Raw genomic sequence first — 13739 nt, forward strand, 5'->3', positions numbered from 1 at the left:
GAGTGAACGAGGGGAATGGATACATATAAAGAGGAAAGAATAGAGAGAGCAAGAGATAGCGAGGGTTATCTGCAAAGACAATCATGGAAAGAAAGCAGGAAAAAAATTGTTTTGGGCAGTTGCATGATGATGATGATCATGAAGGGGATGCCGAGCATGGCGTCAGACTCATCACCATCATCACATGCCTCCCTGTCCTCTTAACATAAAATCTTCGTCATCATAGAATAGGGAGAACACAGAATAGGGAGAGAGACAACAGCGTACCTCAACTTCTTCGGAAGACCACGATGACGGCTCAACTTGTTAGAAACACCATGATGACGGCTGGAGGCAGAGCAGCGGCGATGGTGGAGAGCACAGCGAGCGGTCGGACGAGTGATCAAACAGGATCAAGAGTGAGGAGGAAGCCCTAACGGGCAAAAACTTTATCTGCGCAAAAAAGTCGGACCCTCCAGGGTCCGACTTTTTTCCAGGGAAAAATTACCCTGGATCAACCTTTTTACCCGGGAAAAGTTACCGGTGTTTGATAACACCGGTTGAAATCGTACATTTTTTTCATGTTTTTCCTGTTCAACAGTGTTTCCCCCAGCCATCAAACGTGGCCTTATGGAACAAAAAATATGCACCAATATGAATGGCCATCATATTGTCGCATAACATCTTCATGGGCTTCCCAATATTAATGTCCATGTATTTTAAGAGATTCTTTATCCATACAAGCTCATAAGTGCAAGCAGCCATAGCTCTATACTCAGGTTCAATATATGACGAAGCTACCATTAGCTGTTTTTTGCTTCAACACGTGACAAGATTATAACTTGATGTGGGTATTCTATCATTTGGTTCACCAGCCCAATCTATGCCTGTATGTCTTAGAATATCAATTTCTTCATCTCACTTCATTAGAATTCTCTTTCTAAGAGTTCCTTTAGGACATTGCAAAATTCCATGGGCAGCTTCAACATGAACAGTTATTGTGCTTGTGCATAAATTGACTATGACATTGACTGCATATGTGATGTCGGGTTTAGTAATAATTAAATAAATCAGCTTTCCAACCCATTTTTGTAGCTTTGAATGTTTTCAATAGGTTCACCTTCTTCTTGCCTCTAATTGAAATTTTGTTTCATTGGAGTGTCGATAGCTTTAGCACCAAAATAGTTGGCTCCTTCAAAAGTCCAAGGATATACTTTCATTGGCATAGGAAGACTCGTTTATCTGATCAAACTATCTCGATGCCTGGAAAATATCTTAGTGTTCCTAAATCCTTTATCTCAAACATATTATGGAGATATTGTTTTACTCGATTCATGTTGTCTCTATCATCTCTAAGCATGATAATGCCATCAACATATATGAGGAAGATGGTGACTTAGAGTTCCACTTGAGGTCAAGCAATGTATAATCTGACGAGCTTCCTTGGAATCCAAATTTTGTAATGGCTTCACTGAGATGAGAGAACCACATATATGGGGATTTCTTCATGCTGTACAATGCTTTTCTTGATCTGCAAACATAGCCATTTTCACACTTCCATATAGACTTTCTCATTGAGTTCTCCATGTAGGAAAACGTTCTTGACATCAAGCTGCATAATTTCTCATTTCTTGTGTGATGATACAAATAACAAGGCTCTAACAGAATTCATTTGGCATAAGAGCAAACATTTCATTATAATCAATTCCTCCAGCTTTTGTGAATCCCTTTGCGACAAGCTTGTCCTTGAATCACTTGATCAATCAATTATTGTTATATTTATGTGGTAGACCCACTTACAACCAACCATTTTTTCCCCCTCTTGGCAGCAATATGAGGTCCCAATTGTGATTTTTCTAAGAGCCGAGAGTTCCTCACTCATTACTTTCCTCCAGTTTTTGTCTCTGTTTGGCTCACCAAAGATTTTTGGCTCTTGGTGTTTGTAATGTTTAAAACGTAGGACTAGTAGGATTCAGATGGATCTTCACACCTAAGTTTTTGGTCTACAGAGTACAAGTGTTTGTGTTGAAAGGTAGGAGCAGAAATCACTTAGTGTAGATGGGATTCTAGTGGGATGAGAGGACCTCCTGTGAGTTAGTTCAACAGTTTTCCTTGGTTCAGGTTTTTTCATTTGGCTGGTCAGCAAATCTAGGATTTGGTACCACTGTCATTCTGATCTTGAGTGCCAGTTGAATGTTGTCCTTCAATTCAATTAACAGTGCTTTCTTCATGAGCCCTTATAAGCAATAAGATGGGGTTGCACTCATGAGTTTCATCTTTGTGTGAGGACAATTCTTGGTCCCTCTATCTTGGTGAATTGAAATAAGGTTCCTGGTAAAAAATTCTCTCATCACAACTGACAAACATCTTTCGTGAATGTAATTCATAACAATTATACTCCTTTTTTTACTTGAGTAAATAAGGTTCCTGTTAAAAAAAAAAATCTCTTATCACAAATAACAAACATCTTTTCAGAATATGGTTCATAACATTTATACACCTTTTTCTAACTTCAGTAACCAAGAAATATACATTTCATGGCTTTTTCTCAAGTTTATTTAGAAATTGAGATTGAATGTGAGCATGACACTTATGCTAAAAACCTTGAAATGTTGTATGGACACCTGTTTTTTAAGAAGAAATAGAAGAGGAACATGATCTTCGACACTAGTAGGTGGTACACAATTGGCAATATAGCACATAGTTCCAATGGCCTCCAATGAGAATCGTTGAGGAACGTTTATGTCGATCATAAGTGCCCTGGCAGTTTAAAAGTTATTGATTTCAGCTAGTCCATTTTGCTGTGAAATGCCGGCACAAGTCTGGTGATGCTTTATTCCTTTTTTTTTCATAAAGCTTTGAAAAATATTATTAATATATTCATCTCCATTGTAAAATCAGAGTTTTTAAACTTTGGGCCCATACTATGTAAAATCATGTTATAAAATTCTTCCAAATTTGTTGAAACTTCACTTTTATTTTTAATGAAATAAACCAAGGTTACACAAGCATCATCCTCATTGAATGACACATAATATCTATACCCTAAATATGAAATTTACTGAGCTGGAACCTAAACATCGAACAAACTAACTAAAAAAAAACGGTTGAGTTGTGACCACTATTTTGAATAAGCCTGGGCATCGGGCCGGGCTGCCGCCGGGCTGGGAAAAACCTGGCCCGGCCCGGCCCGACTCCCGCCCTCCGCTCTCCCTCTCCGCAGTCCGCTCCCACTCTCCCTCTCCCTTCCCGTCTCCCTCTCTGCTCATGCTCTCCCTCTCACCCTCTGCTCCCGCTCCCCCTCTCCCTCTCTGCTTCCCCTCTCCCTCTCTGCTCCCGCTTCCCCTCTCCCTCTCCCTCTCCGCTTCCCGTCTCCCTCTCCCTCTCCCTCTCTGCTCCCGCTCCCCCTCTCCCTCTCCCTCCTCCTCCGTCTCCCTCGCCGCTCCCCCTCCTCCTCCGTCTCCGTCTCCCTCTTCCTTTGTCTCCGTCTCCCCCCCCCCCTCCTCCTCCGTCTCCCTCCCCCTCCCTCCTCCGTCTCCATCGGAGGGCGACGGGAGGGGGGGGGGAGGGGGAGGGCGGGCCTGGCCGGGTCTCGGGCTATCAGGCCGGGCCCGGGCCGGGTTGAGCGGCCCGATGCTTTGAAACAGCATCCTAGTGGATTTGGAAAGTTAGGGTTCAGCTGGGCACATGACTGGGACTTGAGTGCCACACCCAATACCTCGAACGCTTCTTATTCTCTTTAAAATTTGAGTCACTTTGATCAACGATGTACAATCTATCCTGTTCAAGAATTCTAACAATCTCCCTCTCTGTAGCTAGGTCCCTAAAAATTACTCTTTACAGAAAAAACAGTCAAACTATCGTAAGTCATTATAAATTTGCTCATGGATACTAATTTTGTGGACAACGTGAGAATATATAGCATGTTGGACATTTTTTTGTCACCCATAAAGGAGTTTTTTCCAACGCCCTCCACATCTATTTTGGATACATCAGCAACGTAAACAGGTTCTTTTTGGGTTTTATCCATATCAATCAATAATTTTGAGTTGTAAGTCATACGTTAGAAGGCTCTTGTTAACTACCCAAACAGGATTTTTATGAAAATATGGAAAGCCATGATGCTCATCTTCACTTTGATTCTTCATTGGCTGGAGGACACAAAGTTAGTCTTTTTGAGCTGAAAGAATTTCTCAAAGTCCTCTTTCTTCACAAAGTTCACAACACCTGATTGCTTTGTAGTAGTTGACTTTTCCTTGGAGGGTCGTCCAGCTAAATCTCAACATTTTTTTTCAAGTATGACCCAATTTTTTGCAATTCTCCTATGATCGGAGGGAGGCCTACTATAAAAAGGTCCATCCACTTCTTGTATTTGAGATGGAGTTGAAAGTAGGAACTGGATGGAGTCTTGGTTGAAAAACCTTCACTGGTATAACTCTATGTTAGTTGCTTATGATCCTTCATTCGAGGAAATCTTTTCAGCTAGTACGAGCGTGACCACCGCACTTCATCAATCAAAAGCAAAAGAAGAGCTCCCTCGGTGGATTAGAGCCATCACCCCATTACATACCTCTGGAATTTGAGCTTGAAGGACGAAGAGGTTCCCAGATTCATCCAGACTTCTTTCAATGACATCGAAAGCAAAAAAGAGAAAAGCTCCTAGAGTCATTGGGTCGGGGTTTTCCTGCCTATAAGCGAGGACCTAAGGATCCCTATCATTCATTAGGAGATCGATGAACCATACAACAAATTGTATGCCATTAGTGTTTCATTGACGAGTTCCCTTAAGAAAGCAGCCACTGGTGGCGAGATTGATTATGAGAGAAGTCGAAGAATGTTTCCGGTATCGAATAGAGCAAGCTCAAGTACATGAGCGAGGCAAAGGAACGTGAATTGGAACAGTTCCCTGCTACCTGAGAGCTACAACCTGTTGCCTGAGCTACTGTTCCTGAGATGGTACAGCAATGACATTGGAGCTCCTGCTTCTTGCTCCTTCGACCGGAGGAAAGCAACCAGCCATTAGTTGTTGCCTTTTTGAAAACCAATATCTGTTGGAATTGCCCACGAGGGTCATTTATGATGCACTTGATATGCCATTTTCTCTTCTTCACCAGATTCACCCCTTTGAGAGGCGTTCATGACCTTGCGATGCAAGTGCTCTCTCTGGCTTGGCAGTGGGGTCATCATGAAGATTTGCTTCATAGACTTTCCACCGTGGCATAGTCTAGCAAGAACGTTTAAGGCATTGTCTTCTTCTACACACTCATGCATTTTCGGATCCGAAGTTGCAAGACAATATTGCATGAGCTCAACCCAAAGACTACAAACTTGGCTCAAGTAAAGACACAAAGGTTTGTCTCTGTATGATACTTTGGAAATCTTTGGTTGGAGTTGATACACCTTTGTGAGGCTGTTTTGATCAGCGAATATCTCCTTCAAGGAGTTCGGAATCCCTTTGAAGTTGATATAGGAAATTGCTAGTAATGTGAGGCTCCATAGAACTTAATAGCCATGTCCTAACACCCCAAAATTTCCCACTTTTTCAAATTCTCATTTTACCCCTCATTGGGACAATGTATGTCACGGCTTTCAAATGGACCTTGAAAACACGTGGTTTTTCACGTAAGGCACTGAACCTGCCCCACATGGGTGCCAAACACCTAGGACCAGAGCCTTAGAATTTAGTCACTGTAAAAATACCTTTTTGTCCTCAAACCTTTGCAATCTTCTAGAACCATGATAATTATCATGTGCATGACTAATCAGGAGATACCTCGCTCCACGAGCCCCTTGCGAGCAATTAAGGTCAGCTCATTCCGGTTTACGCTAGCTTGTTTGAACTCAAGTTAGCTCAACTTAGTTCACCAAACTTCATGACCTGCCAAATTTAGAACTTTGATCTCTAGAGCCCATAAATTCTCTCAAAGCTGGTCGTTCTTAGTGAACCCATCTTGGATATAGATCATCTTAAATTGTGGATGTCAAAACACCAGTTCTAGCTTAGTGCATGCATGCATCATGTCACTCTCCCTCCTGCCTAAGATCGAACTGAACTACACCCCATCCCAACTAGATCATGTTGAGCTAGGAACAAGTGCATTACTATGAGATCTACCTTCTGTTAAGTTCAGATTCAGTTCAAATCAATTAGAATCAGTCCAATTCAGTTTAGTTCAATTCCAATGGACTTCCAGTACAAATCCCTACTGTGAACTGAAAATGAACTCCACCAAACAAGAGTGAACTCAGTTCGAACTCACAAAATGGATCTAGCATGATCAACTCCACTTTCCTTTGGAAGCACATCAGTTCACTCATTATAGATCTAGCTCATTTCAATTAGAAAGCATCTCTGAACTACTTTTAACTAGAGTTCAATTTCACTTCCTCATGAACAGGTTTGAACTCAAGCCCTTGGAATATAAATGTGATTTTTTTATGCAAATGTGTTCATATTGAACTTGAGCATATGTTCCTAAGTTCATATCACCTAAATCATATATGGACAAACTTTCTATTTTTAGCCCTCACGCTGGACCGTTCAATAGGGGAAAAGTTATCCTTTTACTTACTAGTTACCATTTTGCTCTCAAACTTAGTTCATAAGATTAATAAACCTAAGTTTGTCATTCTAGATCTAGAAAGCTCGATAATATGCTTTTTAGATCTTGAATTTTGAAACCATGATCCATATTTTGTCTTGGTCTAAACCTTTGATCTAGTATGCAAATCTTTTGTCAAATCCAAGATCCATTCTTTAGATCCTTTCTTGGATGGTTCACATTCATTGAACCAGGACACATCTCATTTTGGCACCATATATAAAGTGCATATTTGATATATATTTCTCATGTACCTAAATTTCTGTGCCACATATATGCTTCAATTTCTGGTTTACTCCAAGAAGCGTGAGTTTGCCCCTGGAGACCTTTAACACTCTTCAAATAATAGTATCTTTCTGTTATTTCTTTGTTTCATCAGGAATCAAGCTCGAAATTTCAGAAGTATTGTTGAAATATGCTTTCATATCTGACATCTTCCTAAATTTCAAGTTTTAACTTATGGTTTTGAATTTAGGGATGGTTTCGATCTCTCTCTCTCTCTCTACATGCTGCTGAAAGCTCAAGTTGGCACCTTCAGAGAGTAGAAGTTCCACTCAGGTGCCTATAATTCTTGACTTTGAGAAATTAAAAGCTTAAGGCCGTAGGTCTAAGTCAGGTGCTTAATTCAAGTCATGATAGTGATAAACAAATCTAGCTAAAAGTCTGTTTGTGAGGGTCATCCAAGTCCACATAATCTTCTTCTTCTTTTTCTTTCTTCCTTTTCTTTCTCATTTTCTTAGTAGCGTACCATAGATAATTTCTTATTTTCCCAACATGTTTAAGTTAAATTTTTGCTTTTGCACTAGGCTAGTTTGCTTCAATTAATTAATGCACCTAGATAATTTGCTTCATGCCCATTAGATAGACTTAAGTTAAATGTCTCTAGGATGGGCATGGAGGTCAGGTATGTCTCCCTATTCCTTTTTTGTTTATTCCATTTCAGTACTCAGTTTTTAAAATTGTGTTGTTTCTGGCTTTGTACATTTTAAATCGTTTCCCTCTACTATTATTCATCTTGCTCTAGGCATGCATATGCACTATGGTTTGAACTACCATCATGGTCATACGAATGTTGCACACGACACAATTTGACTATAAATTCTATCAAACAGGACTAGTATCATGCCCTCAACAGTAGTCTAGGCATATGAAAACGCTGGTTTGGTCTAATTCCTAGAACAACACACTTTAGAACACATACTTCCTTAATGGTTTTTAAAACAAACTCTTCATTTTTCTAAAACCCTGGCTTTGAAAATCTTAGGTCCATCCATGATCAAGATGAAACCGTAGATCAATTCTCCTATTAGACTTTATTCTAAGGCTAAACCAAGGCTGGTGTTAGAACCCACAATTATGAAAACCCTAGACTGGACCTAGGTTGACTAGCCTAGTGAACTAGAATTCACCTATTTTTTTAGGCTAGTCTACTATAAAGATCAAAAACATTGGATTTAGATCTTACAAGTCAGAATAAAAGATTTTGGATTAGATCTCATATGTGGGCCATGTAGGCCAAAATCCTAATTTTGGATCTTGAACTTAGAACTTTGATCTAGATCTCCCAATACTAGGAACCTATTTGAACTCTAAATCTATGATATGGAACTTTATTTTAGATCAATTTCAACCATTGTGTCATTTGAACTTCAGAACATGGATATGAGACATAAAATTTGGATATGAATTTTAGATTTTGTTCTTAACTATGGATCTGGATTATATGATATCAAAAGCCTAAAATTGTTGTACATATATTATTACTAGACTGTACTCTAAGTGAATCTTTATTCAAACTATGATATTGAATAATGATCCTTAATATCAAATTTGGATCTGTGTACTATATGTGGAGCTTAATTTTTGGATCTCAACCCAGATATCAAACCTAGGTTGGGTCATTGAATCTCATGAAATCCAAAACCTTAGAGAATTGTTTTAAACTAAATCTGTATTTGAATTCATTTTGTATTAGATATGATATTGAATTTTGGATTATAAACATGATCTGGATGGGGCCACATCCAAAACCTTGGTTCCTAAAGGCCTCAGCTTGATCATGTTTGTTCCCAATGGCATGCATCATTTAGATTAGAACCACATTTGCATGTACCTGTGATGAACAAAAGAGTGCAACTACTTACTCTTTAAGACCTCTTTTGTTTGAAACCCTGGGTTTATAAGATCCACATATATTTTATTTTTATTTTTCAAACCCTACACATCTGCTTTAGTGTATATAAGATCTAAATGACATTCATTCACTTAAAGAATTTAGAGACTAATATGGTTTTAGTCTTATCACCCCTAATAAAAGCAGTAGAAAATTGTTAGACCTCATACCAACAAGACAAGTCTCATTTTTCTAGATCCCCCAATGATCTAAGGTGGAGCCTAGTAGAGGTGAGTTTCCTCATCTATAGTCTATATGCAAAGTTAGCAAATTTGCATGTAAATGAAATGGTGACAATTATGTGCGCTGTCCATATGTTTGACTAGATTTCATCCTCTAGATTATCTGTGTTCTTGAATGCTATTTGAGTGTTAGAGCTTATCAAGTATCACCTTACATATCTAAGTATGTTTATTCTGTTAATTGCATTAGGGCAGTATTGGAATCGATCCAAACCATGTTCACATAGATCTAGATCTAGGATCAAATACAACCCCTCTTAATCTAGATGTCAGTAGAAAATAATATTTGCTTTCTCTCTATTCTTGTAACTCCCATTGCATTAGAGCCAACAGTTTGTGCATAATTGATCATATTATAGAGAACTCCTCAACTTGTAGCATTATTGGGGGGGAGGGTAGGGGGGGGGGGGGGGGGGGGGGGGCGGGAGAGGGGGGGAGGGGGTTTGTAACTCTCGCTTGCCAACTCTTTGATGATAGTCTGATATATAGATAAATGCCTAAGGAGAATCAAGCTAATCAACCTTATTACCTAAAGGAGAAGTATACGACACATACACTAGGCTTTTCCCAGGTATATAGGCATATCTTGATTGGAGTTGCAAATGATCCAAAAATCTAAGTCTCTCCTTATTTTGGGGTTCAAACTATTTCCAACAATGTATATTAGAGCCTAATTGAACAGAAAGTGTCGTTTGAGCATATGGTGTGTGTTATACTTGACTTGTGTGTGAAATTTCTGTTTAAAATAAAACCTAGACAAGGTTTGAAATTTCTCTCTTCAAAAAAGAAAAAACATCCATAATTTTATATCCTGCTCTACCCTGAGAATTTATCATTTGTCATATCCTGAATTCCTATTGGGTTGACCCATACAAGCTAGTATTTTCAATGAGTCTAGTTGCTAGGCAATTTAGTTCCCTCTCGATTGTGGCTTTTGTTAATCTCTCACTTGACAGTGAATCTGATCTGAGTCAGATACCATCACAAAAGTCATGTCATCCACAACACCCTTAGGAGAGATCTAGGAATTCATTTTCCAGTCCTAGAGTGGTTTATTTCTTCGTTAGATGAGTTCCAATTCGTATGCCTCTACTACCTTGATGACCATAGGCTCAAAACTATTGTAGTGTCAACATCCTGAACAGTCAATGACAACCTCATTCATGTGCTACCAGAGGCATTGGAATCCTAACACATCTACATTTTGGTTTCCCTAGGAAGAAATAAGACTTTTATTGGATTAGTTCTTAGATGTCCTTGGATTACCAGAGCCTCTTGACCAATTCTTTTTCAATATAGTCCATTACATTCTGAAGGAGTTGTTTAGATTGACATGAATAAGAACTTGGAATCTTAAGAAGAAGATAGTGGCCTACCACATGCAATTTGTGACCTTTACAAAGTGTTTGGGGGCAAGGCTCAAGGGATGTTAGCGTGATTCAAGACAACACAGAAGAGGGTGAAGCAGATTATGCTCACTTGTATGGCTGGATTGATTCTTTTTTGCCAACAGGGATGGCAACATAGGCATGAGGACCCTTCAATTGGTTATGATTTGGGGACACTTCAAAACTAGACAGCTCTCATTGGCATTAGCCGCACTTGCCTTCCTATTTTGAGGTATCACATAGTTTGCCATGTAGGATTCTCCTTCGGTGGAGGGATGTATGTGGGCATTACAAGAGCGGATTAGGAACATATGTTTATAGTTACCAAGGGTAACGTGTTCACCCTACATGACTATAGATAGATGGTTGAAGACATGACTACCTATTTGAGGAGAAGCAACTACATTAAAATAAGCTCACTGTTTTCTTTCACACACCATCAAGAGAGATGCACTCAATAGTTCTCTCAGAGACAAGGTGAACACTTGACTACTAAGTGCAACTAATGTGTACAAGGAGAAACGTGAGTCAGGTCAGAGTTATTGGATAAACATAGGATCTGACCTTTTCATTTATGGTTATCTCCATGTATCTAGAGAGTTTTGGGGGGTGGTGGGAGGTCACTTGTATACACTTCTATCTAAGCTGAACTTATTTTCCTTTGACATGTTATATAAACTCTATTCAGATATATATTTCGATAAAGTTATCTTCTTCTCCTATAGATATTCTTTTGTCACTCCCTCTTTACTCATCGTCTGCTAAATTATTTTATTTTGTTGTTAGTTCTAAGCATTGAATACATAGATAATTGTTTTAAGCCAAGATGCACTCCCAACAGGAAGGAGACTCTTCCTTTTGATGTTGAATACAAAATACAATCACTTTGAAGATCAAGCTGAGTACGAGGAAGCCAATTCATAAGCTTGTCTACAATCCCAAGGACTCTCATACCCTAGTTAAATCAATGTCAACAAAAAGAGTCCCCCAATGGAAGAAAAAGGAAGATAAAAAGATAGAGAAAGAACCACAATGCTCTATGTTAGCAAATCAAAGGAATCACCAATTGAACTTGCCATCAAATGTTTCAGTTCCTGAACTTATGAATGTACCTATATCACATTGAGAACCCATAGAGAAATGTGCTAAGAGATATCAAGGTGAAGTCAACAACTCCCAAAATAATAGCGAAAAAGGTTAACTCAGTTGTGGCCGATGAGCCAATAACCTTCTTTGATGATAATCTGCCTAGACCATAATAGCGAAAAAGGTTAACTCAGTTATGGCCGATGAGCCAAAAAGGTCCCACATGTATTGATCGATTGTGGTAGTAACTTCAACATCTACCCGGAAGTGATAGCTAAGGCCTTATGGATCCGTAAATAAGAACACATATTTGACAATTTGACAATATATATTGGATTCTACATTCATAGCCTGACCATCAAAGGTAGAATACATCTAGATGGCTACCATCAACTACACCATGCATTTTGTCCTATTTTATGTGGTGAAACTCATGTAATTTATTACTTGAAAGGCCTTGGATTCATAAAGAAAACATTGTGTCATCAACATTACGTCAATGCATAAAGTGAAGTAAAGAATGAATGATTAGTACAAATATAGAAGAGAGGCTCCCATAACTAATGGTTCCCCTACCAGCATGCTCTGTGCAAATCCTCGACATGCATCAATCTGAAGAAGTTAACCTAGGAGGCTAGGAGATAACCTATCTTGGTTGCAAATGGAGGAAAATGTCAAGCAAATAAATGCAATGGTGGAATGGAAGGGTTTTGCCTTTTACAAAATAAGAAGGGCAATTAACAGATAAGGATGAAATGATCATCCACTTTATGAATAGTTCTGAGAGGTATTGAAAGGATTTCACCTAATTCTAAAACTGGGGTATTAGCCATATGATGGATTAGGTATCAATGGGAGGATGTGAGTCGACCCAGTCATCACAGAGAGGAACAGAGGGATATGAATACAAGAGGAATGCCTTTGATACATGTTGCAAAACCTGACCAAGTGGAGAAGGATTATTTTTTTGTAAAGCCAAGGGAGACATGATGCTATTCATGCTTTAGCTTTTTGTCTTTCTCTCCACAACTTGTAGGGATAGTGGGGGCTCAAAAATGTTTGTCTATAAAGTTATCATTTCTTCTCAAGTGTTCTAGGTCATTAGTGCCGTTAATGTTGACATGTGTTAGCTAGATATATTTTTGTCTCTCAAATCATGTTAAAATTCCAGTTCTAATTATTGTTCCAAAAAAGCATGACAATGTCAAAGGCACAATGTAGGATCATCACTTTAATCAAAGAAAAAGGAGGCCATAACGACATGTTTAGTAAAACAATATGATGAAAGTGAAGAGGACCAGATTGCTCGTGAAGTTTTTCAGAAATGATTGATCAAACTCATGAGCAGAGACCAAATGACATGGGAAGGAATGATTAAGGAATAGACTTGTTCACACAAATATAATGGAGCGTGAGTAGAAGAAATTCCCTCCCAAAGATGTTGAGTATGGATGAGGAGAAAAACTAGAACTAAAGAAAAGAGTGTTGTTTTGGAAGAGAAGCAAAGCAAGAAAGGTAAGCCCTAAGTGTCTCAAGAGTCTTAAGTTCACACCCCTAACCAGACGCTTGGAGGATATATGAATTACATGTTACCTTAAAAAAAAAAAAAGAAACTCTCAAGGCCTTTGAATCCACCACCAATCAAAGGGAAAAGATTGGGTCGGTTTTGTAAATTCCACAAAATCTTGGGGCATGACATTGAGGGGTGCATTTTGCTGAAGAATATAATTCATGATTACATTAAAGATGTGACTTTGACTGAAAGAGAACAAGACTTGTGAGCAACAGTAATACATTTCAATGGGGTTGATAATATTTGTCAAGCCGGGAAAGGATCATGAATATGAGATTTGATGTCCTCTTTGGATGAACTTTTCTTGATCAATAAATGATTAGTTTTAGTGGCCAAACACACACACACACACTCTCTCTCTCTCTATTGCTGCATTGCATTGCACTGCGTAGCATGGCATGGCATGAATTTGTGCTTGTTGTCCTCTATTGGGGCATCAAGTTCAAACGTTCTAAGATGAAAGACCATGAAAATTTCAAAACTATTTTCAAAATGCTCCCTTTGAAAAAAAAAAAGAAGGAACTTTCATTTAATAGCCTTTCTAGTAAGGAACTTTTGATTTCGGGGTGACTTGGACCTATAACATAACCTAATGCATTTGATAAAACTATGAAATTTCAAAACTTAAAACTTTGGGATCTTTTGGAACTCTAAAACTCTCTTAATCTATAACTTGGAACAATTAAGGAACTTTCA

Source organism: Nymphaea colorata, chromosome 2 (genome assembly GCF_008831285.2).
Source record: "Nymphaea colorata isolate Beijing-Zhang1983 chromosome 2, ASM883128v2, whole genome shotgun sequence".
Lineage (NCBI taxonomy): Eukaryota > Viridiplantae > Streptophyta > Magnoliopsida > Nymphaeales > Nymphaeaceae > Nymphaea > Nymphaea colorata.